The sequence below is a fragment of the Argiope bruennichi genome, chromosome 8, assembly GCF_947563725.1.
Source record: "Argiope bruennichi chromosome 8, qqArgBrue1.1, whole genome shotgun sequence".
In the NCBI taxonomy this organism is placed as follows: domain Eukaryota; kingdom Metazoa; phylum Arthropoda; class Arachnida; order Araneae; family Araneidae; genus Argiope; species Argiope bruennichi.
This window is the reverse complement of record NC_079158.1, coordinates 542935-567979: the sequence shown is the minus strand read 5'-3', so window position 1 is coordinate 567979 and position 25045 is coordinate 542935.

The window sequence follows — 25045 nt, the reverse complement described above, 5'->3', positions numbered from 1 at the left end:
GAAAAGTTCGTAGTAAGTGTGGGAATAAAGGATAAAAATATCTTTAAAGAATGTAAAAAAAAGAAAAGAAAAATATATTTAAAAAGTTCGCAGTTTCGAGACTCGAACTGAAGACCAGCAAAACTAGATGGCTCGTGCTGCCGATCTGGCCACGAAGCTTCGTACCCGCAGCGGGTCTGAATGGTCTAAGACTCTCATTATGATTATCCACTAAAAGATTTAACGTGGTGTCATTCTGGTCTAAAAGCACAATGTTTTGAATAGGAATGAATTCTGTGCATGTGCGTGAACTCGGCTCCTAAAATTTCTCTTGAATATAGAAATATTTTGACATAAAATTTTATTTTAGTAGTATAAGATTTGGAAAAGTTCGTAGTAAGTGTGGGAATAAAGGATAAAAATATCTAAAAAAAATGTAAAAAAAAGAAAAGAAAAATATATTTAAAAAGTTCTCAGTTTCGAGACTCGAACTGAAGACCAGCAAAACTAGATGGCTCGTGCTGCCGATCTGGCCACGAAGCATCGTACCCGCAGCGCGTCTGAATGGTCTAAGACTCTCATTATGATTATCCACTAAAAGTTTTAACGTGGTGTCATTCTGGTCTAAAAGCACAATGTTTTGAATAGGAATGAATTCTGCGCATGTGCGTGAACTCGACTCCTAAAATTTCTCTTGAATATAGAAATATTTTGACATAAAATTTTATTTTACTAGTATAAGATTTGGAAAAGTTCGTAGTAAGTGTGGGAATAAAGGATAAAAATATCTAAAACAAATGTAAAAAAAAGAAAAGAAAAATATATTGAAAAAGTTCTCAGTTTGGAGACTCGAACTGGAGACCAGCAAAACTAGATGGCTCGTGCTGCCGATCTGGCCCCGAAGCTTCGTACCCTCAGCGCGTCTGAATGGTCTAAGACTCTCATTATGATTATCCACTAAAAGTTTTAACGTGGTGTCATTCTGGTCTAAAAGCACAATGTTTTGAATAGGAATGTTTTTTGGGCATGTGCGTGAACTCGACTCCTAAAATTTCTTTTGAATATAGAAATATTTTGACATAAAATTTTATTTTAGTAGTATAAGATTTGGAAAAGTTCGTAGTAAGTGTGGGAATAAAGGATAAAAATATCTAAAATAAAACTTTGAAAAAAGAAAAGAAAAATATATTGAGAAAGTTCTCAGTTTCCATACTCGAACTGAAGACCAGCAAAACTAGATGGCTCGTGCTGCCGATCTGGCCACGAAGCTTCGTACCCGCAGCGCGTCTGAATGGTCTAAGACTCTCATTATGATTATACACTAAAAGTTTTAACGTGGTGTCATTCTGGTCTAAAAGCACAATGTTTTGAAAAGGAATGAATTCTGCGCATGTGCGTGAACTCGACTCCTAAAATTTCTCTTGAATATAGAAATATTTTGACATAAAATTTTATTTTAGTAGTATAAGATTTAAAAAAGTTCGTAGTAAGTGTGGGATTAAAGGATAAAAATATCTAAAATAAAACTTTAAAAAAAGAAAAGAAAAATATATTGAGAAAGTTCTCAGTTTCGAGACTCGAACTGAAGACCAGCAAAACTAGATGGCTCGTGCTGCCGATCTGGCCACGAAGCTTCGTACTTACAGCGCGTGTGAATGGTCTAAGACTCTCATTATGATTATCCACTAAAAGTTTTATCGTGGTGTCATTCTGGTCTAAAACCACAATGTTTTGAATAGGAATGAATTCTGCGCATGTGCGTGAACTCGACTCCTAAAATTTCTCTTGAATATAGAAATATTTTGACATAAAATTTTATTTTAGTAGTATAAGATTTGGAAAAGTTCGTAGTAAGTGTGGGAATAAAGGATAAAAATATCTAAAATAAAACTTTAAAAAAAGAAAAGAAAAATATATTGAGAAAGTTCTCAGTTTCGAGACTCGAACTGAAGACCAGCAAAACTAGATGGCTTGTGCTGCCGATCTGGCCACGACGCTTCGTACCCGCAGCGCGTCTGAATGGTCTAAGACTCTCATTATGATTATCCACTAAAAGTTTTTACGTGGTGTCATTCTGGTCTAAAAGCACAATGTTTTGAATAGGACTGAATTCTGCGCATGTGCATGAACTCGACTCCTAAAATTTCTCTTGAATATACAAATATTTTGACATAAAATTTTATTTTAGTAGTATAAGATTTGGAAAGGTTCGTAGTAAGTGTGTTAATAAAGGATAAAAATATCTAAAACAAATGTAAAAAAAAGAAAAGAAAAATATATTGAAAAAGTTCTCAGTTTGGAGACTCGAACTGGAGACCAGCAAAACTAGATGGCTCGTGCTGCCGATCTGGCCCCGAAGCTTCGTACCCGCAGCGCGTCTGAATGGTCTAAGACTCTCATTATGATTATCCACTAAAAGTTTTAACGTGGTGTCATTCTGGTCTAAAAGCACAATGTTTTGAATAGGAATGATTTCTGGGCATGTGCGTGAACTCGACTCCTAAAATTTCTATGAATATAGAAATATTTTGACATAAAATTTTATTTTAGTAGTATAAGATTTGGAAAAGTTCGTAAAAAGTGTGGGAATAAAGGATAAAAATATCTAAAATAAAACTTTGAAAAAAGAAAAGAAAAATATATTGAGAAAGTTCTCAGTTTCCATACTCGAACTAAAGACCAGCAAAACTAGATGGCTCGTGCTGCCGATCTGGCCACGAAGCTTCGTACCCGCAGCGCGTCTGAATGGTCTAAGACTCTCATTATGATTATACACTAAAAGTTTTAACGTGGTGTCATTCTGGTCTAAAAGCACAATGTTTTGAATAGGAATGAATTCTGCGCATGTGCGTGAAGTCGACTCCTAAAATTTCTCTTGAATATAGAAATATTTTGACATAAAATTTTATTTTAGTAGTATAAGATTTGGAAAAGTTCGTAGTAAGTGTGGGAATAAAGGATAAAAATATCTAAAATAAAACTTTAAAAAAAGAAAAGAAAAATATATTGAGAAAGTTCTCAGTTTCGAGACTCGAACTGAAGACCAGCAAAACTAGATGGCTTGTGCTGCCGATCTGGCCACGACGCTTCGTACCCGCAGCGCGTCTGAATGGTCTAAGACTCTCATTATGATTATCCACTAAAAGTTTTAACGTGGTGTCATTCTGGTCTAAAAGCACAATGTTTTGAATAGGACTGAATTCTGCGCATGTGCATGAACTCGACTCCTAAAATTTCTCTTGAATATACAAATATTTTGACATAAAATTTTATTTTAGTAGTATAAGATTTGGAAAGGTTCGTAGTAAGTGTGTTAATAAAGGATAAAAATATCTAAAACAAATGTAAAAAAAAGAAAAGAAAAATATATTGAAAAAGTTCTCAGTTTGGAGACTCGAACTGGAGACCAGCAAAACTAGATGGCTCGTGCTGCCGATCTGGCCCCGAAGCTTCGTACCCGCAGCGCGTCTGAATGGTCTAAGACTCTCATTATGATTATCCACTAAAAGTTTTAACGTGGTGTCATTCTGGTCTAAAAGCACAATGTTTTGAATAGGAATGATTTCTGGGCATGTGCGTGAACTCGACTCCTAAAATTTCTTTGAATATAGAAATATTTTGACATAAAATTTTATTTTAGTAGTATAAGATTTGGAAAAGTTCGTAGTAAGTGTGGGAATAAAGGATAAAAATATCTAAAATAAAACTTTGAAAAAAGAAAAGAAAAATATATTGAGAAAGTTCTCAGTTTCCATACTCGAACTAAAGACCAGCAAAACTAGATGGCTCGTGCTGCCGATCTGGCCACGAAGCTTCGTACCCGCAGCGCGTCTGAATGGTCTAAGACTCTCATTATGATTATACACTAAAAGTTTTAACGTGGTGTCATTCTGGTCTAAAAGCACAATGTTTTGAATAGGAATGAATTCTGCGCATGTGCGTGAACTCGACTCCTAAAATTTCTCTTGAATATAGAAATATTTTGACATAAAATTTTATTTTAGTAGTATAAGATTTGGAAAAGTTCGTAGTAAGTGTGGGAATAAAGGATAAAAATATCTAAAACAAATGTAAAAAAAAGAAAAGAAAAATATATTGAAAAAGTTCTCAGTTTGGAGACTCGAACTGGAGACCAGCAAAACTAGATGGCTCGTGCTGCCGATCTGGCCCCGAAGCTTCGTACCCGCAGCGCGTCTGAATGGTCTAAGACTCTCATTATGATTATCCACTAAAAGTTTTAACGTGGTGTCATTCTGGTCTAAAAGCACAATGTTTTGAATAGGAATGATTTCTGGGCATGTGCGTGAACTCGACTCCTAAAATTTCTTTGAATATAGAAATATTTTGACATAAAATTTTATTTTAGTAGTATAAGATTTGGAAAAGTTCGTAGTAAGTGTGGGAATAAAGGATAAAAATATCTAAAATAAAACTTTGAAAAAAGAAAAGAAAAATATATTGAGAAAGTTCTCAGTTTCCATACTCGAACTAAAGACCAGCAAAACTAGATGGCTCGTGCTGCCGATCTGGCCACGAAGCTTCGTACCCGCAGCGCGTCTGAATGGTCTAAGACTCTCATTATGATTATACACTAAAAGTTTTAACGTGGTGTCATTCTGGTCTAAAAGCACAATGTTTTGAATAGGAATGAATTCTGCGCATGTGCGTGAACTCGACTCCTAAAATTTCTCTTGAATATAGAAATATTTTGACATAAAATTTTATTTTAGTAGTATAAGATTTGGAAAAGTTCGTAGTAAGTGTGGGAATAAAGGATAAAAATATCTAAAATAAAACTTTAAAAAAAGAAAAGAAAAATATATTGAGAAAGTTCTCAGTTTCGAGACTCGAACTGAAGACCAGCAAAACTAGATGGCTTGTGCTGCCGATCTGCCCACGACGCTTCGTACCCGCAGCGCGTCTGAATGGTCTAAGACTCTCATTATGATTATCCACTAAAAGTTTTAACGTGGTGTCATTCTGGTCTAAAAGCACAATGTTTTGAATAGGACTGAATTCTGCGCATGTGCATGAACTCGACTCCTAAAATTTCTCTTGAATATACAAATATTTTGACATAAAATTTTATTTTAGTAGTATAAGATTTGGAAAGGTTCGTAGTAAGTGTGTTAATAAAGGATAAAAATATCTAAAACAAATGTAAAAAAAAAGAAAAGAAAAATATATTGAAAAAGTTCTCAGTTTGGAGACTCGAACTGGAGACCAGCAAAACTAGATGGCTCGTGCTGCCGATCTGGCCCCGAAGCTTCGTACCCGCAGCGCGTCTGAATGGTCTAAGACTCTCATTATGATTATCCACTAAAAGTTTTAACGTGGTGTCATTCTGGTCTAAAAGCACAATGTTTTGAATAGGAATGTTTTTTGGGCATGTGCGTGAACTCGACTCCTAAAATTTCTTTTGAATATAGAAATATTTTGACATAAAATTTTATTTTAGTAGTATAAGATTTGGAAAAGTTCGTAGTAAGTGTGGGAATAAAGGATAAAAATATCTAAAATAAAACTTTGAAAAAAGAAAAGAAAAATATATTGAGAAAGTTCTCAGTTTCCATACTCGAACTGAAGACCAGCAAAACTAGATGGCTCGTGCTGCCGATCTGGCCACGAAGCTTCGTACCCGCAGCGCGTCTGAATGGTCTAAGACTCTCATTATGATTATACACTAAAAGTTTTAACGTGGTATCATTCTGGTCTAAAAGCACAATGTTTTGAAAAGGAATGAATTCTGCGCATGTGCGTGAACTCGACTCCTAAAATTTCTCTTGAATATAGAAATATTTTGACATAAAATTTTATTTTAGTAGTATAAGATTTAAAAAAGTTCGTAGTAAGTGTGGGATTAAAGGATAAAAATATCTAAAATAAAACTTTAAAAAAAGAAAAGAAAAATATATTGAGAAAGTTCTCAGTTTCGAGACTCGAACTGAAGACCAGCAAAACTAGATGGCTCGTGCTGCCGATCTGGCCACGTGGCTTCGTACTTGCAGCGCGTGTGAATGGTCTAAGACTCTCATTATGATTATCCACTAAAAGTTTTATCGTGGTGTCATTCTGGTCTAAAACCACAATGTTTTGAATAGGAATGAATTCTGCGCATATGCGTGAACTCGACTCCTCAAATTTCTCTTGAATATAGAAATATTTTGACATAAAATTTTATTTTAGTAGTATAAGATTTGGAAAAGTTCGTAGTAAGTGTGGGAATAAAGGATAAAAATATCTAAAAAAAATGTAAAAAAAATTAAAGAAAAATATATTTAAAAACTTCTCAGTTTCGAGACTCGAACTGAAGACCAGCAAAACTAGATGGCTCGTGCAGCCGATCTGACCACGAAGCTTCGTACCCGCAGCGCGTCTGAATGGTCTAAGACTCTCATTATGATTATCCACTAAAAGTTTTAACGTGGTGTCATTCTGGTCTAAAAGCACAATGTTTTGAATAGGAATGAATTCTGCGCATGTGCGTGAACTCGACTCCTAAAATTTCTCTTGAATATAGAAATATTTTGACATAAAATTTTATTTTAGTAGTATAAGATTTGGAAAAGTTCGTAGTAAGTGTGGGAATAAAGGATAAAAATATCTAAAATAAAACTTAAAAAAAAGGAAAGAAAAATATATTTAAAAAGTTCTCAGTTTCGAGACTCGAACTGAAGACCAGCAAAACTAGATGGCACGTGCTGCCGATCTGGCCACGAATCTTCGAACCCACAGTGCGTCTGAATGGTCTAAGACTCTCATTATGATTATCCACTAAAAGTTTTAACGTGGTGTCATTCTGGTCTAAAACCACAATGTTTTGAATAGGAATGAATTCTGCGCCTGTGCGTGAACTCGACTCCTAAAATTTCTCTTGAATATAGAAATATTTTGACATAAAATTTTATTTTAGTAGTATAAGATTTGGAAAAGTTCGTAGTAAGTGTGGGAATAAAGGATAAAAATATCTTAAAAAAATGTAAAAAAAAGAAAAGAAAAATATAATTTAAAAGTTCTCATTTTCGAGACTCGAACTGAAGACCAGCAAAACTAGATGGCTCGTGCTGCCGATCTGGCCACGAAGCTTCGTACCCACAGCGCGTCTGAATGGTCTAAGACTCTCATTATGATTATCCACTAAAAGTTTTAACGTGGTGTCATTCTGGTCTAAAAGCACAATGTTTTGAATAGGAATGAATTCTGCGCATGTGCGTGAACCCGACTCCTAAAATTTCTCTTGAATATAGAAATATTTTGACATAAAATTTTATTTTACTAGTATAAGATTTGGAAAAGTTCGTAGTAAGTGTGGGAATAAAGGATAAAAATATCTTTAAAAAATGTAAAAAAAAGAAAAGAAAAATATATTGAAAAATTTCTCAGTTTCGAGACTCGAACTGAAGACCAGCAAAACTAGATGGCTCGTGCTGCCGATCTGGCCACGAAGCTTCGTGCCCGCAGCGCGTCTGAATGGTCTAAGACTCTCATTATGATTATCCACTAAAAGTTTTAACGTGGTGTCATTCTGGTCTAAAAGCACAATGTTTTGAATAGGAATGAATTCTGCGCATGTGCGTGAACTCGACTCCTAAAATTTCTCTTGAATATAGAAATATTTTGACATAAAATTTTATTTTAGTAGTATAAGATTTAAAAAAGTTCGTAGTAAGTGTGGGATTAAAGGATAAAAATATCTAAAATAAAACTTTAAAAAAAGAAAAGAAAAATATATTGAGAAAGTTCTCAGTTTCGAGACTCGAACTGAAGACCAGCAAAACTAGATGGCTCGTGCTGCCGATCTGGCCACGAAGCTTCGTACTTACAGCGCGTGTGAATGGTCTAAGACTCTTATTATGATTATCCACTAAAAGTTTTATCGTGGTGTCATTCTGGTCTAAAACCACAATGTTTTGAATAGGAATGAATTCTGCGCATGTGCGTGAACTCGACTCCTAAAATTTCTCTTGAATATAGAAATATTTTGACATAAAATTTTATTTTAGTAGTATAAGATTTGGAAAAGTTCGTAGTAAGTGTGGGAATAAAGGATAAAAATATCTAAAAAAAATGTAAAAAAAAGAAAAGAAAAATATATTGAAAAATTTCTCGGTTTCGAGACTCGAACTGAAGACCAGCAAAACTAGATGGCTCGTGCTGCCGATCTGGCCACGAAGCTTCGTGCCCGCAGCGCGTCTGAATGGTCTAAGACTCTCATTATGATTATCCACTAAAAGGTTTAACGTGGTGTCATTCTGGTCTAAAAGCACAATGTTTTGAATAGGAATGTTTTTTGGGCATGTGCGTGAACTCGACTCCTAAAATTTCTTTTGAATATAGAAATATTTTGACATAAAATTTTATTTTAGTAGTATAAGATTTGGAAAAGTTCGTAGTAAGTGTGGGAATAAAGGATAAAAATATCTAAAATAAAACTTTGAAAAAAGAAAAGAAAAATATATTGAGAAAGTTCTCAGTTTCCATACTCGAACTGAAGACCAGCAAAACTAGATGGCTCGTGCTGCCGATCTGGCCACGAAGCTTCGTACCCGCAGCGCGTCTGAATGGTCTAAGACTCTCATTATGATTATACACTAAAAGTTTTAACGTGGTGTCATTCTGGTCTAAAAGCACAATGTTTTGAATAGGAATGAATTCTGCGCATGTGCGTGAACTCGACTCCTAAAATCTCTCTTGAATATAGAAATATTTTGACATAAAATTTTATTTTAGTAGTATAAGATTTAAAAAAGTTCGTAGTAAGTGTGGGATTAAAGGATAAAAATATCTAAAATAAAACTTTAAAAAAAGAAAAGAAAAATATATTGAGAAAGTTCTCAGTTTCGAGACTCGAACTGAAGACCAGCAAAACTAGATGGCTCGTGCTGCCGATCTGGCCACGAAGCTTCGTACTTACAGCGCGTGTGAATGGTCTAAGACTCTCATTATGATTATCCACTAAAAGTTTTATCGTGGTGTCATTCTGGTCTAAAACCACAATGTTTTGAATAGGAATGAATTCTGCGCATGTGCGTGAACTCGACTCCTAAAATTTCTCTTGAATATAGAAATATTTTGACATAAAATTTTATTTTAGTAGTATAAGATTTGGAAAAGTTCGTAGTAAGTGTGGGAATAAAGGATAAAAATATCTAAAAAAAATGTAAAAAAAAGAAAAGAAAAATATATTGAAAAATTTCTCGGTTTCGAGACTCGAACTGAAGACCAGCAAAACTAGATGGCTCGTGCTGCCGATCTGGCCACGAAGCATCGTGCCCGCAGCGCGTCTGAATGGTCTAAGACTCTCATTATGATTATCCACTAAAAGTTTTAACGTGGTGTCATTCTGGTCTAAAAGCACAATGTTTTGAATAGGAATGAATTCTGCGCATGTGCGTGAACTCGACTCCTAAAATTTCTCTTGAATATAGAAATATTTTGACATGAAATTTTATTTTACTAGTATAAGATTTGGAAAAGTTCGTAGTAAGTGTGGGAATAAAGGATAAAAATATCTAAAAAAAATGTAAAAAAAATTAAAGAAAAATATATTTAAAAACTTCTCAGTTTCGAGACTCGAACTGAAGACCAGCAAAACTAGATGGCTCGTGCAGCCGATCTGACCACGAAGCTTCGTACCCGCAGCGCGTCTGAATGGTCTAAGACTCTCATTATGATTATCCACTAAAAGTTTTAACGTGGTGTCATTCTGGTCTAAAAGCACAATGTTTTGAATAGGAATGAATTCTGCGCATGTGCGTGAACTCGACTCCTAAAATTTCTCTTGAATATAGAAATATTTTGACATAAAATTTTATTTTAGTAGTATAAGATTTGGAAAAGTTCGTAGTAAGTGTGGGAATAAAGGATAAAAATATCTTAAAAAAATGTAAAAAAAAGAAAAGAAAAATATATTTAAAAAGTTCTCAGTTTCGAGACTCGAACTGGAGACCAGCAAAACTAGATGGCTCGTGCTGCCGATCTGGCCACGAAGCTTCGTACCCACAGCGCGTCTGAATGGTCTAAGACTCTCATTATGATTATCCACTAAAAGTTTTAACTTGGTGTCATTCTGGTCTAAAAGCACAATGTTTTGAATAGGAATGAATTCTGCGCATGTGCGTGAACTCGACTCCTAAAATTTCTCATGAATATAGAAATATTTTGACATAAAATTTTATTTTAGTAGTATAAGATTTGGAAAAGTTCGTAGTAAGTGTGGGAATAAAGGATAAAAATATCTAAAAAAAAATGTAAAAAAAAGAAAAGAAAAATATATTTAAAAAGTTCTCAGTTTCGAGACTCGAACTGAAGACCAGCAAAACTAGATGGCTCGTGCAGCCGATCTGACCACGAAGCTTCGTACCCGCAGCGCGTCTGAATGGTCTAAGACTCTCATTATGATTATCCACTAAAAGTTTTAACGTGGTGTCATTCTGGTCTAAAAGCACAATGTTTTGAATAGGAATGAATTCTGCGCATGTGCGTGAACCCGACTCCTAAAATTTCACTTGAATATAGAAATATTTTGACATAAAATTTTATTTTACTAGTATAAGATTTGGAAAAGTTCGTAGTAAGTGTGGGAATAAAGGATAAAAATATCTAAAAAAAATGTAAAAAAAAGAAAAGAAAAATATATTGAAAAATTTCTCAGTTTCGAGACTCGAACTGAAGACCAGCAAAACTAGATGGCTCGTGCTGCCGATCTGGCCACGAAGCTTCGTGCCCGCAGCGCGTCTGAATGGTCTAAGACTCTCATTATGATTATCCACTAAAAGTTTTAACGTGGTGTCATTCTGGTCTAAAAGCACAATGTTTTGAATAGGAATGAATTCTGCGCATGTGCGTGAACTCGACTCCTAAAATTTCTCTTGAATATAGAAATATTTTGACATAAAATTTTATTTTAGTAGTATAAGATTTAAAAAAGTTCGTAGTAAGTGTGGGATTAAAGGATAAAAATATCTAAAATAAAACTTTAAAAAAAGAAAAGAAAAATATATTGAGAAAGTTCTCAGTTTCGAGACTCGAACTGAAGACCAGCAAAACTAGATGGCTCGTGCTGCCGATCTGGCCACGAAGCTTCGTACTTACAGCGCGTGTGAATGGTCTAAGACTCTCATTATGATTATCCACTAAAAGTTTTATCGTGGTGTCATTCTGGTCTAAAACCACAATGTTTTGAATAAGAATGAATTCTGCGCATGTGCGTGAACTCGACTCCTAAAATTTCTCTTGAATATAGAAATATTTTGACATAAAATTTTATTTTAGTAGTATAAGATTTGGAAAAGTTCGTAGTAAGTGTGGGAATAAAGGATAAAAATATCTAAAAAAAATGTAAAAAAAAGAAAAGAAAAATATATTGAAAAATTTCTCGGTTTCGAGACTCGAACTGAAGACCAGCAAAACTAGATGGCTCGTGCTGCCGATCTGGCCACGAAGCTTCGTGCCCGCAGCGCGTCTGAATGGTCTAAGACTCTCATTATGATTATCCACTAAAAGTTTTAACGTGGTGTCATTCTGGTCTAAAAGCACAATGTTTTGAATAGGAATGAATTCTGCGCATGTGCGTGAACCCGACTCCTAAAATTTCTCTTGAATATAGAAATATTTTGACATAAAATTTTATTTTACTAGTATAAGATTTGGAAAAGTTCGTAGTAAGTGTGGGAATAAAGGATAAAAATATCTAAAAAAAATGTAAAAAAAAGAAAAGAAAAATATATTGAAAAATTTCTCAGTTTCGAGACTCGAACTGAAGACCAGCAAAACTAGATGGCTCGTGCTGCCGATCTGGCCACGAAGCTTCGTGCCCGCAGCGCGTCTGAATGGTCTAAGACTCTCATTATGATTATCCACTAAAAGTTTTAACGTGGTGTCATTCTGGTCTAAAAGCACAATGTTTTGAATAGGAATGAATTCTGCGCATGTGCGTGAACTCGACTCCTAAAATTTCTCTTGAATATAGAAATATTTTGACATAAAATTTTATTTTAGTAGTATAAGATTTAAAAAAGTTCGTAGTAAGTGTGGGATTAAAGGATAAAAATATCTAAAATAAAACTTTAAAAAAAGAAAAGAAAAATATATTGAGAAAGTTCTCAGTTTCGAGACTCGAACTGAAGACCAGCAAAACTAGATGGCTCGTGCTGCCGATCTGGCCACGAAGCTTCGTACTTACAGCGCGTGTGAATGGTCTAAGACTCTCATTATGATTATCCACTAAAAGTTTTATCGTGGTGTCATTCTGGTCTAAAACCACAATGTTTTGAATAAGAATGAATTCTGCGCATGTGCGTGAACTCGACTCCTAAAATTTCTCTTGAATATAGAAATATTTTGACATAAAATTTTATTTTAGTAGTATAAGATTTGGAAAAGTTCGTAGTAAGTGTGGGAATAAAGGATAAAAATATCTAAAAAAAATGTAAAAAAAAGAAAAAAAAAATATATTGAAAAATTTCTCAGTTTCGAGACTCGAACTGAAGACCAGCAAAACTAGATGGCTCGTGCTGCCGATCTGGCCACGAAGCTTCGTGCCCGCAGCGCGTCTGAATGGTCTAAGACTCTCATTATGATTATCTACTAAAAGTTTTAACGTGGTGTCATTCTGGTCTAAAAGCACAATGTTTTGAATAGGAATGAATTCTGCGCATGTGCGTGAACTCGACTCCTAAAATTTCTCTTGAATATAGAAATATTTTGACATAAAATTTTATTTTAGTAGTATAAGATTTAAAAAAGTTCGTAGTAAGTGTGGGATTAAAGGATAAAAATATCTAAAATAAAACTTTAAAAAAAGAAAAGAAAAATATATTGAGAAAGTTCTCAGTTTCGAGACTCGAACTGAAGACCAGCAAAACTAGATGGCTCGTGCTGCCGATCTGGCCACGAAGCTTCGTACTTACAGCGCGTGTGAATGGTCTAAGACTCTCATTATGATTATCCACTAAAAGTTTTATCGTGGTGTCATTCTGGTCTAAAACCACAATGTTTTGAATAAGAATGAATTCTGCGCATGTGCGTGAACTCGACTCCTAAAATTTCTCTTGAATATAGAAATATTTTGACATAAAATTTTATTTTAGTAGTATAAGATTTGGAAAAGTTCGTAGTAAGTGTGGGAATAAAGGATAAAAATATCTAAAAAAAATGTAAAAAAAAGAAAAGAAAAATATATTGAAAAATTTCTCGGTTTCGAGACTCGAACTGAAGACCAGCAAAACTAGATGGCTCGTGCTGCCGATCTGGCCACGACGCTTCGTGCCCGCAGCGCGTCTGAATGGTCTAAGACTCTCATTATGATTATCCACTAAAAGTTTTAACGTGGTGTCATTCTGGTCTAAAAGCACAATGTTTTGAATAGGAATGAATTCTGCGCATGTGCGTGAACTCGACTCCTAAAATTTCTCTTGAATATAGAAATATTTTGACATGAAATTTTATTTTACTAGTATAAGATTTGGAAAAGTTCGTAGTAAGTGTGGGAATAAAGGATAAAAATATCTAAAAAAATGTAAAAAAAAGAAAAGAAAAATATATTGAAAAAGTTCTCAGTTTCGAGACTCGAACTGAAGACCAGCAAAATTGGATGGCTCGTGCTGCCGATCTGGCCACGAAGCTTCGTGCCCGCAGCGCGTCTAAATGGTCTAAGACTCTCATTATGATTATCCACTAAAAGTTTTAACGTGGTGTCATTCTGGTCTAAAAGCACAATGTTTTGAATAGGAATGAATTCTGCGCATGTGCGTGAACTCGACTCCTAAAATTTCTCTTGAATATAGAAATATTTTGATATAAAATTTTATTTTACTAGTATAAGATTTGGAAAAGTTCGTAGTAAGTGTGGGAATAAAGGATAAAAATATCTAAAAAAAATGTAAAAAAAAGAAAAGAAAAATATATTGAAAAATTTCTCGGTTTCGAGACTCGAACTGAAGACCAGCAAAACTAGATGGCTCGTGCTGCCGATCTGGCCACGAAGCTTCGTGCCCGCAGCGCGTCTGAATGGTATAAGACTCTCATTATGATTATCCACTAAAAGTTTTAACGTGGTGTCATTCTGGTCTAAAAGCACAATGTTTTGAATAGGAATGAATTCTGCGCATGTGCGTGAACTCGACTCCTAAAATTTCTCTTGAATATAGAAATATTTTGACATGAAATTTTATTTTACTAGTATAAGATTTGGAAAAGTTCGTAGTAAGTGTGGGAATAAAGGATAAAAATATCTAAAAAAAATGTAAAAAAAATAAAAGAAAAATATATTTAAAAACTTCTCAGTTTCGAGACTCGAACTGAAGACCAGCAAAATTAGATGGCTCGTGCTTCCGATCTGGCCACGAAGCTTCGTGCCCGCAGCGCGTCTGAATGGTCTAAGACTCTCATTATGATTATCCACTAAAAGTTTTAACGTGGTGTCATTCTGGTCTAAAAGCACAATGTTTTGAATAGGAATGAATTCTGCGCATGTGCGTGAACTCGACTCCTAAAATTTCTCTTGAATATAGAAATATTTTGATATAAAATTTTATTTTACTAGTATAAGATTTGGAAAAGTTCGTAGTAAGTGTGGGAATAAAGGATAAAAATATCTAAAAAAAATGTAAAAAAAAGAAAAGAAAAATATATTGAAAAATTTCTCGGTTTCGAGACTCGAACTGAAGACCAGCAAAACTAGATGGCTCGTGCTGCCGATCTGGCCACGAAGCTTCGTGCCCGCAGCGCGTCTGAATGGTCTAAGACTCTCATTATGATTATCCACTAAAAGTTTTAACGTGGTGTCATTCTGGTCTAAAAGCACAATGTTTTGAATAGGAATGAATTCTGCGCATGTGCGTGAACTCGACTCCTAAAATTTCTCTTGAATATAGAAATATTTTGACATGAAATTTTATTTTACTAGTATAAGATTTGGAAAAGTTCGTAGTAAGTGTGGGAATAAAGGATAAAAATATCTAAAAAAAATGTAAAAAAAATAAAAGAAAAATATATTTAAAAACTTCTCAGTTTCGAGACTCGAACTGAAGACCAGCAAAACTAGATGGCTCGTGCAGCCGATCTGACCACGAATCTTCGTACCCGCAGCGCGTCTGAATGGTCTAAGACTCTCATTATGATTATCCACTAAAAGTTTTAACGTGGTGTCATTCTGGTCTAAAAGCACAATGTTTTGAATAGGAATGAATTCTGTGCATGTGCGTGAACTCGACTCCTAAAATTTCTCTTGAATATAGAAATATTTTGACATAAAATTTTATTTTAGTAGTATAAGATTTGGAAAAGTTCGTAGTAAGTGTGGGAATAAAGGATAAAAATATCTAAAAAAAATGTAAAAAAAAGAAAAGAAAAATATATTTAAAAAGTTCTCAGTTTCGAGACTCGAACTGAAGACCAGCAAAACTAGATGGCTCGTGCTGCCGATCTGGCCACGAAGCATCGTACCCGCAGCGCGTCTGAATGGTCTAAGACTCTCATTATGATTATCCACTAAAAGTTTTAACGTGGTGTCATTCTGGTCTAAAAGCACAATGTTTTGAATAGGAATGAATTCTGCGCATGTGCGTGAACTCGACTCCTAAAATTTCTCTTGAATAAAGAAATATTTTGACATAAAATTTTATTTTAGTAGTATAAGATTTGGAAAAGTTCGTAGTAAGTGTGGGAATAAAGGATAAAAATATCTAAAAAAAATGTAAAAAAAATAAAAGAAAAATATATTTAAAAAGTTCTCAGTTTCGAGACTCGAACTGAAGACCAGCAAAACTAGATGGCTCGTGCTGCCGATCTGGCCACGAAGCTTCGTACCCACAGCGCGTCTAAATGGTCTAAGACTCTCATTATGATTATCCACTAAAAGTTTTAACATGGTGTCATTCTGGTCTAAAAGCACAATGTTTTGAATAGGAATGAATTCTGCGCATGTGCGTGAACTCGACTCCTAAAATTTCTCTTGAATATAGAAATATTTTGACATAAAATTTTATTTTAGTAGTATAAGATTTGGAAAGGTTCGTAGTAAGTGTGGAAATAAAGGATAAAAATATCTAAAAAAAATGTAAAAAAAAGAAAAGAAAAATATATTGAAAAATTTCTCAGTTTCGAGACTCGAACTGAAGACCAGCAAAACTACATGGCTCGTGCTGCCGATCTGGCCACGAAGCTTCGTGCCCACAGCGCGTCTGAATGGTCTAAGACTCTGATTATGATTATCCACTAAAAGTTTTAACGTGGTGTCATTCTGGTCTAAAAGCACAATGTTTTGAATAGGAATGAATTCTGCGCATGTGCGTGAACTCGACTCCTAAAATTTCTCTTGAATATAGAAATATTTTGACATAAAATTTTATTTTACTAGTATAAGATTTGGAAAAGTTCGTAGTAAGTGTGGGAATAAAGGATAAAAATATCTAAAAAAAATGTAAAAAAAATAAAAGAAAAATATATTTAAAAAGTTCTCAGTTTCGAGACTCGAACTGAAGACCAGCAAAACTAGATGGCTCGTGCTGCCGATCTGGCCACGAAGCTTCGTGCCCACAGCGCGTCTGAATTTTCTAAGACTCTGATTATGATTATCCACTAAAAGTTTTAACGTGGTGTCATTCTGGTCTAAAAGCACAATGTTTTGAATAGGAATGAATTCTGCGCATGTGCGTGAACTCGACTCCTAAAATTTCTCTTGAATATAGAAATATTTTGACATAAAATTTTATTTTACTAGTATAAGATTTGGAAAAGTTCGTAGTAAGTGTGGGAATAAAGGATAAAAATATCTAAAAAAAATGTAAAAAAAATAAAAGAAAAATATATTTAAAAAGTTCTCAGTTTCGAGACTCGAACTGAAGACCAGCAAACCTAGATGGCTCGTGCTGCCGATCTGACAACGAATCTTCGTACCCGCAGCGCGTCTGAATGGTCTAAGACTCTCATTATGATTATCCACTAAAAGTTTTCACGTTGTGTCATTCTGGTCTAAAAGCACAATGTTTTGAATAGGAATGAATTCTGCGCATGTGCGTGAACTCGACTCCTAAAATTTCTCTTGAATATAGAAATATTTTGACATAAAATTTTATTTTAGTAGTATAAGATTTGGAAAAGTTCGTAGTAAGTGTGGGAATAAAGGATAAAAATATCTAAAATAAAACTTAAAAAAAAGGAAAGAAAAATATATTTAAAAAGTTATCAGTTTCCAGACTCGAATTGAAGACCAGCAAAACTAGATGGCACGTGCTGCCGATCTGGCCACGAAGCTTCGAACCCACAGAGCGTCTGAATATTCTACGACTCTCATTATGATTATCCACTAAAAGTTTTAACGTGGTGTCATTCTGGTCTAAAACCACAATGTTTTGAATAGGAATGAATTCTGCGCCTGTGCGTGAACTCGACTCCTAAAATTTCTCTTGAATATAGAAATATTTTGACATAAAATTTTATTTTAGTAGTATAAGATTTGGAAAAGTTCGTAGTAAGTGTGGGAATAAAGGATAAAAATATCTAAAATAAAACTTTAAAAAAAGAAAAGAAAAATATATTGAGAAAGTTCTCAGTTTCGAGACTCGAACTGAAGACCAGCAAAACTAGATGGCTTGTGCTGCCGATCTGGCCACGACGCTTCGTACCCGCAGCGCGTCTGAATGGTCTAAGACTCTCATTATGATTATCCATTAAAAGTTTTAACGTGGTGTCATTCTGGTCTAAAAGCACAATGTTTTGAATAGGAATGAATTCTGCGCATGTGCGTGAACTCGACTCCTAAAATTTCTCTTGAATATAGAAATATTTTGACATAAAATTTTATTTTAGTAGTATAAGATTTGGAAAAGTTCGTAGTAAGTGTGGGAATAAAGGATAAAAATATCTTAAAAAAATGTAAAAAAAAGAAAAGAAAAATATATTTAAAAAGTTCTCAGTTTCGAGACTCGAACTGAAGACCAGCAAAACTAGATGGCTCGTGCTGCCGATCTGGCCACGAAGCTTCGTACCCGCAGCGCGTCTGAATGGTCTAAGACTCTCATTATGATTATACACTAAAAGTTTGAACGTGGTGTCATTCTGGTCTAAAAGCACAATGTTTTGAATAGGACTGAATTCTGCGCATGTGCATGAACTCGACTCCTAAAATTTCTCTTGAATATAGAAATATTTTGACATGAAATTTTATTTTACTAGTATAAGATTTGGAAAAGTTCGTAGTAAGTGTGGGAATAAAGGATAAAAATATCTAAAAAAATGTAAAAAAAAGAAAAGAAAAATATATTGAAAAAGTTCTCAGTTTCGAGACTCGAACTGAAGACCAGCAAAATTAGATGGCTCGTGCTGCCGATCTGGCCACGAAGCTTCGTGCCCGCAGCGCGTCTGAATGGTCTAAGACTCTCATTATGATTATCCACTAAAAGTTTTAACGTGGTGTCATTCTGGTCTAAAAGCACAATGTTTTGAATAGGAATGAATTCTGCGCATGTGCGTGAACTCGACTCCTAAAATTTCTCTTGAATATAGAAATATTTTGATATAAAATTTTATTTTACTAGTATAAGATTTGGAAAAGTTCGTAGTAAGTGTGGGAATAAAGGATAAAAATATCTAAAAAAAATGTAAAAAAAAGAAAAGAAAAATATATTGAAAAATTTCTCGGTTTCGAGACTCGAACTGAAGACCAGCAAAACTAGATGGCTCGGGCTGCCGATCTGGCCACGAAGCTTCGTGCCCGCAGCGCGTCTGAATGGTCTAAGACTCTCATTATGATTATCCACTAAAAGGTTTAACGTGGTGTCATTCTGGTCTAAAAGCACAATGTTTTGAATAGGAATGAATTCTGCGCATGTGCGTGAACTCGACTCCTAAAATTTCTCTTGAATATAGAAATATTTTGACATGAAATTTTATTTTACTAGTATAAGATTTGGAAAAGTTCGTAGTAAGTGTGGGAATAAAGGATAAAAATATCTAAAAAAAATGTAAAAAAAATAAAAGAAAAATATATTTAAAAACTTCTCAGTTTCGAGACTCGAACTGAAGACCAGCAAAACTAGATGGCTCGTGCAGCCGATCTGACCACGAATCTTCGTACCCGCAGCGCGTCTGAATGGTCTAAGACTCTCATTATGATTATCCACTAAAAGTTTTAACGTGGTGCCATTCTGGTCTAAAAGCACAATGTTTTGAATAGGAATGAATTCTGCGCATGTGCGTGAACTCGACTCCTAAAATTTCTCTTGAATATAGAAATATTTTGATATAAAATTTTATTTTAGTAGTATAAGATTTGGAAAAGTTCGTAGTAAGTGTGGGAATAAAGGATAAAAATATCTTTAAAAAATGTAAAAAAAAGAAAAGAAAAATATATTTAAAAAGTTCTCAGTTTCGAGACTCGAACTGAAGACCAGCAAAACTAGATGGCTCGTGCTGCCGATCTGGCCACGAAGCTTCGTACCCACAGCGCGTCTGAATGGTCTAAGACTCTCATTATGATTATCCACTAAAAGTTTTAACTTGGTGTCATTCTAGTCTAAAAGCACAATGTTTTGAATAGGAATGAATTCTGCGCATGTGCGTGAACTCGACTCCTAAAATTTCTCATGAATATAGAAATATTTTGACATAAAATTTTATTTTAGTAGTATAAGATTTGGAAAAGTTCGTAGTAAGTGTGGGAATAAAGGATAAAAATATCTAAAAAAAATGTAAAAAAAAGAAAAGAAAAATATATTTAAAAAGTTCTCAGTTTCGAGACTCGAACTGAAGACCAGCAAAACTAGATGGCTCGTGCAGCCGATCTGAACACGAAGCTTCGTACCCGCAGCGCGTCTGAATGGTCTAAGACTCTCATTATGATTATCCACTAAAAGTTTTAACGTGGTGTCATTCTGGTCTAAAAGCACAATGTTTTGAATAGGAATGAATTCTGCGCATGTGCGTGAACTCGACTCCTAAAATTTCTCTTGAATATAGAAATATTTTGACATAAAATTTTATTTTAGTAGTATAAGATTTGGAAAAGTTCGTAGTAAGTGTGGGAATAAAGGATAAAAATATCTTTAAAGAATGTAAAAAAAAGAAAAGAAAAATATATTTAAAAAGTTCTCAGTTTCGAGACTCGAACTGAAGACCAGCAAAACTAGATGGCTCGTGCTGCCGATCTGGCCACGAAGCTTCCTACCCGCAGCGCGTCTGAATGGTCTAAGACTCTCATTATGATTATCCACTAAAAGTTTTAACGTGGTGTCATTCTGGTCTAAAAGCACAATGTTTTGAATAGGAATGAATTCTGTGCATGTGCGTGAACTCGACTCCTAAAATTTCTCTTGAATATAGAAATATTTTGACATAAAATTTTATTTTAGTAGTATAAGATTTGGAAAAGTTCGTAGTAAGTGTGGGAATAAAGGATAAAAATATCTAAAAAAAATGTAAAAAAAAGAAAAGAAAAATATATTTAAAAAGTTCTCAGTTTCGAGACTCGAACTGAAGACCAGCAAAACTAGATGGCTCGTGCTGCCGATCTGGCCACGAAGCATCGTACCCGCAGCGCGTCTGAATGGTCTAAGACTCTCATTATGATTATCCACTAAAAGTTTTAACGTGGTGTCATTCTGGTCTAAAAGCACAATGTTTTGAATAGGAATGAATTCTGCGCATGTGCGTGAACTCGACTCCTAAAATTTCTCTTGAATAAAGAAATATTTTGACATAAAATTTTATTTTAGTAGTATAAGATTTGGAAAAGTTCGTAGTAAGTGTGGGAATAAAGGATAAAAATATCTAAAAAAAATGTAAAAAAAAATAAAAGAAAAATATATTTAAAAAGTTCTCAGTTTCGAGACTCGAACTGAAGACCAGCAAAACTAGATGGCTCGTGCTGCCGATCTGGCCACGAAGCTTCGTACCCACAGCGCGTCTGAATGGTCTAAGACTCTCATTATGATTATCCACTAAAAGTTTTAACATGGTGTCATTCTGGTCTAAAAGCACAATGTTTTGAATAGGAATGAATTCTGCGCATGTGCGTGAACTCGACTCCTAAAATTTCTCTTGAATATAGAAATATTTTGACATAAAATTTTATTTTAGTAGTATAAGATTTGGAAAGGTTCGTAGTAAGTGTGGAAATAAAGGATAAAAATATCTAAAAAAAATGTAAAAAAAAGAAAAGAAAAATATATTGAAAAATTTCTCAGTTTCGAGACTCGAACTGAAGACCAGCAAAACTACATGGCTCGTGCTGCCGATCTGGCCACGAAGCTTCGTGCCCGCAGCGCGTCTGAATGGTCTAAGACTCTGATTATGATTATCCACTAAAAGTTTTAACGTGGTGTCATTCTGGTCTAAAAGCACAATGTTTTGAATAGGAATGAATTCTGCGCATGTGCGTGAACTCGACTCCTAAAATTTCTCTTGAATATAGAAATATTTTGACATAAAATTTTATTTTACTAGTATAAGATTTGGAAAAGTTCGTAGTAAGTGTGGGAATAAAGGATAAAAATATCTAAAAAAAATGTAAAAAAAATAAAAGAAAAATATATTTAAAAAGTTCTCAGTTTCGAGACTCGAACTGAAGACCAGCAAAACTAGATGGCTCGTGCTGCCGATCTGACAACGAATCTTCGTACCCGCAGCGCGTCTGAATGGTCTAAGACTCTCATTATGATTATCCACTAAAAGTTTTCACGTTGTGTCATTCTGGTCTAAAAGCACAATGTTTTGAATAGGAATGAATTCTGCGCATGTGCGTGAACTCGACTCCTAAAATTTCTCTTGAATATAGAAATATTTTGACATAAAATTTTATTTTAGTAGTATAAGATTTGGAAAAGTTCGTAGTAAGTGTGGGAATAAAGGATAAAAATATCTAAAATAAAACTTAAAAAAAAGGAAAGAAAAATATATTTAAAAAGTTATCAGTTTCCAGACTCGAATTGAAGACCAGCAAAACTAGATGGCACGTGCTGCCGATCTGGCCACGAAGCTTCGAACCCACAGAGCGTCTGAATATTCTACGACTCTCATTATGATTATCCACTAAAAGTTTTAACGTGGTGTCATTCTGGTCTAAAACCACAATGTTTTGAATAGGAATGAATTCTGCGCCTGTGCGTGAACTCGACTCCTAAAATTTCTCTTGAATATAGAAATATTTTGACATAAAATTTTATTTTAGTAGTATAAGATTTGGAAAGGTTCGTAGTAAGTGTGTTAATAAAGGATAAAAATATCTAAAACAAATGTAAAAAAAAGAAAAGAAAAATATATTGAAAAAGTTCTCAGTTTGGAGACTCGAACTGGAGACCAGCAAAACTAGATGGCTCGTGCTGCCGATCTGGCCCCGAAGCTTCGTACCCGCAGCGCGTCTGAATGGTCTAAGACTCTCATTATGATTATCCACTAAAAGTTTTAACGTGGTGTCATTCTGGTCTAAAAGCACAATGTTTTGAATAGAAATGATTTCTGGGCATGTGCGTGAACTCGACTCCTAAAATTTCTTTTGAATACAGAAATATTTTGACATAAAATTTTATTTTAGTAGTATAAGATTTGGAAAAGTTCGTAGTAAGTGTGGGAATAAAGGATAAAAATATCTAAAATAAAACTTTGAAAAAAGAAAAGAAAAATATATTGAGAAAGTTCTCAGTTTCCATACTCGAACTAAAGACCAGCAAAACTAGATGGCTCGTGCTGCCGATCTGGCCACGAAGCTTCGTACCCGCAGCGCGTCTGAATGGTCTAAGACTCTCATTATGATTGTACACTAAAAGTTTTAACGTGGTGTCATTCTGGTCTAAAAGCACAATGTTTTGAATAGGAATGAATTCTGCGCATGTGCGTGAACTCGACTCCTAAAATTTCTCTTGAATATAGAAATATTTTGACATAAAATTTTATTTTAGTAGTATAAGATTTGGAAAAGTTCGTAGTAAGTGTGGGAATAAAGGATAAAAATATCTAAAACAAATGTAAAAAAAAGAAAAGAAAAATATATTGAAAAAGTTCTCAGTTTGGAGACTCGAACTGGAGACCAGCAAAACTAGATGGCTCGTGCTGCCGATCTGGCCCCGAAGCTTCGTACCCGCAGCGCGTCTGAATGGTCTAAGACTCTCATTATGATTATCCACTAAAAGTTTTAACGTGGTGTCATTCTGGTCTAAAAGCACAATGTTTTGAATAGAAATGATTTCTGGGCATGTGCGTGAACTCGACTCCTAAAATTTCTTTTGAATACAGAAATATTTTGACATAAAATTTTATTTTAGTAGTATAAGATTTGGAAAAGTTCGTAGTAAGTGTGGGAATAAAGGATAAAAATATCTAAAATAAAACTTTGAAAAAAGAAAAGAAAAATATATTGAGAAAGTTCTCAGTTTCCATACTCGAACTAAAGACCAGCAAAACTAGATGGCTCGTGCTGCCGATCTGGCCACGAAGCTTCGTACCCGCAGCGCGTCTGAATGGTCTAAGACTCTCATTATGATTATACACTAAAAGTTTTAACGTGGTGTCATTCTGGTCTAAAAGCACAATGTTTTGAATAGGAATGAATTCTGCGCATGTGCGTGAACTCGACTCCTAAAATTTCTCTTGAATATAGAAATATTTTGACATAAAATTTTATTTTAGTAGTATAAGATTTGGAAAAGTTCGTAGTAAGTGTGGGAATAAAGGATAAAAATATCTAAAATAAAACTTTAAAAAAAGAAAAGAAAAATATATTGAGAAAGTTCTCAGTTTCGAGACTCGAACTGAAGACCAGCAAAACTAGATGGCTTGTGCTGCCGATCTGGCCACGACGCTTCGTACCCGCAGCGCGTCTGAATGGTCTAAGACTCTCATTATGATTATCCACTAAAAGTTTTAACGTGGTGTCATTCTGGTCTAAAAGCACAATGTTTTGAATAGGACTGAATTCTGCGCATGTGCATGAACTCGACTCCTAAAATTTCTCTTGAATATACAAATATTTTGACATAAAATTTTATTTTAGTAGTATAAGATTTGGAAAGGTTCGTAGTAAGTGTGTTAATAAAGGATAAAAATATCTAAAAAAATGTAAAAAAAAGAAAAGAAAAATATATTGAAAAAGTTCTCAGTTTGGAGACTCGAACTGGAGACCAGCAAAACTAGATGGCTCGTGCTGCCAAATCTGGCCCCGAAGCTTCGTACCCGCAGCGCGTCTGAATGGTCTAAGACTCTCATTATGATTATCCACTAAAAGTTTTAACGTGGTGTCATTCTGGTCTAAAAGCACAATGTTTTGAATAGGAATGTTTTTTGGGCATGTGCGTGAACTCGACTCCTAAAATTTCTTTTGAATATAGAAATATTTTGACATAAAATTTTATTTTAGTAGTATAAGATTTGAAAAAGTTCGTAGTAAGTGTGGGAATAAAGGATAAAAATATCTAAAATAAAACTTTGAAAAAAGAAAAGAAAAATATATTGAGAAAGTTCTCAGTTTCCATACTCGAACTGAAGACCAGCAAAACTAGATGGCTCGTGCTGCCGATCTGGCCACGAAGCTTCGTACCCGCAGCGCGTCTGAATGGTCTAAGACTCTCATTATGATTATACACTAAAAGTTTTAACGTGGTGTCATTCTGGTCTAAAAGCACAATGTTTTGAATAGGAATGAATTCTGCGCATGTGCGTGAACTCGACTCCTAAAATTTCTCTTGAATATAGAAATATTTTGACATAAAATTTTATTTTAGTAGTATAAGATTTGGAAAAGTTCGTAGTAAGTGTGGAAATAAAGGATAAAAATATCTAAAAAAAATGTAAAAAAAAGAAAAGAAAAATATATTGAAAAATTTCTCGGTTTCGAGACTCGAACTGAAGACCAGCAAAACTAGATGGCTCGTGCTGCCGATCTGGCCCCGAAGCTTCGTACCCGCAGCGCGTCTGAATGGTCTAAGACTCTCATTATGATTATCCACTAAAAGTTTTAACGTGGTGTCATTCTGGTCTAAAAGCACAATGTTTTGAATAGGAATGATTTCTGGGCATGTGCGTGAACTCGACTCCTAAAATTTCTTTTGAATATAGAAATATTTTGACATAAAAT